General features: G+C 40.2%; 1 long non-coding RNA gene across 1 annotated transcript; it reads left to right on the forward strand.

Moving 5' to 3' along the window:
• The first annotated feature begins 535 nt into the window (after positions 1-535).
• LOC125486266 lies at positions 536-1,247 on the forward strand. Its single transcript, XR_007264938.1, has 2 exons — positions 536-656; positions 999-1,247. It is a non-coding gene; the product is annotated as an uncharacterized LOC125486266 (long non-coding RNA).
• The last annotated feature ends 610 nt before the right edge of the window (positions 1,248-1,857 follow it).

Here is a 1,857-nt window from a genome sequence, read left to right on the forward strand (position 1 = left end):
TCCTCCTGTTGTGTTACCAGTCTCACCTTTGACAAACACCGACACACAACAGACAACAGAAAGAGTGTGACCTCTCATCTTAACCCAAGAGAAAATATCATCACAAAAAATAATTAATTTTACCTGGAAATCATGTCTGTCACAATAAATTGAGAGATTTGGCATGGCCATTAATTCCACCCAGTGTATTGTTATATTTCCAGTCTAAGGTGAATACAATTCCACACGTTACAGAGTAACAGGAATTGTCAATTACCATATTGAGTAATTACTCTGTCAATTACACATGGCATACAGAGGAACACAGTCTGGATAATGGGCCTAGGGTCCAAATCACTGATGGCAACCGAGGCCAAGGTCAAATCTGGAAAGTCATTGTGGCCTGTGTTCTTGTGGCTGAACTCAAAGTATCTTCTTGTTCCAAATGGAGAGACCGCGATCTCCCAGAATGAATTAGTTTTATTATTACACTGCATTCTTTCAGAAATGTTCAACTGTACAGTTTGTGACAATTGACAGCAGTTTTTCATTATGTACAGGAAAGGGGTTTTGTTCCGTTCCAGTTTGGTGCTGTATATGCTGACTGTACAATTAGCCACGCAGACTGAGCCCATTCCAGACAGTTCACTTACAAAGCTATTCCAGCTATTTCGAAGGTGGGTCGTGACTGTTTTTTATCCTGCTGGGTAGCCCTTGCTCTGCTTTCGAGAATGTGCCCCTAGATTCACAGAGAATATGAAGCAGCAGCAGTTAAAACACTATTTTTATTCAATCCATGCCTTTGAATTTTGCCAATAAAACAGTTTGGGCCTCACTTTTACGTTTGGATTCAAAACTTAATCATGCGGCAGGATTCTCAAGACGCCCTTTTGGAATTTTGGCATCAGTTCTGGTTCAAATGTTTCGTGAATAAACAACCTTAACAAGTTAACTCTGTCATTGCCACATCAAATTGCTGTATCTGACTTTTTATTACCACTCTCACTCTCACTTTACAGCTTTTCCCGTCTTATTTCTGAGCACCATTCTGTGAGCTCCTCCCTTTCCGATGCCTTCGCTGCGTTGGAGGGAAAGAAAACACACGTTTATTTATTTGGCATCTTTCATGATGTCAGGACATTCCAGAGCGTTTGCAGCCCAATGAAGTACCATTGAACTGTAGCCACTTTTGCAAATGTACAAAATACTGTAACCAATTTGCATACAGCAAGACCCTGTCCACAATGTAATAAAAATAAGACAATCTGTTTTTGTCATGTTTATTGAGAAATTAGTATTAAACAGGGCCCTGGAGAGAATACTCCTGCTCTTTAGAATAACGCCATGGTAACAAGTTACATCCACCTGAAAGAGAAAATGGAGATCATCATGGTGAGATATTGATATAAGAATTATTGCTTTGACTGGAATTCTGTTCTGTTCTCTTTGAATATATATAACAACAGTTCAGTTGGTGGAGAGTCATTCAAATTCAGTTCAAACATGTCTGATAACCACCTCTGCAAAACAAACTCTGTCTCATTCCCATAATGATGTAAAATACACTACGATAGGCTCTACAAGTGACGAATGGGAGGTTGGGTTGGTGATGTCCATGTAAGGGTAAATGGCTGAGCTGGGTGAATTAATAGGTGGATAGCAGAATGGGTACCTGTAGGATTTAGCTGACAAGACAAAGTAATCAATGGGTGAGAAATGGGTGAGTGAGTGAGTGAGTGGGTGGGTGAGAGTGACATATGAGTGAGCAAAAGGAAATAGATGGATAAATGATTTGAAGGTTACAGAGTTGATTATGGGTCTGGGTGGATGAATCAGTAAATGGATGAATGCACGTGTGAGTCGACAAGGTCGTGGATG

This window comes from Rhincodon typus, chromosome 27, assembly GCF_021869965.1.
Source record: "Rhincodon typus isolate 14 chromosome 27, sRhiTyp1.1, whole genome shotgun sequence".
NCBI classification, from domain to species: domain Eukaryota; kingdom Metazoa; phylum Chordata; class Chondrichthyes; order Orectolobiformes; family Rhincodontidae; genus Rhincodon; species Rhincodon typus.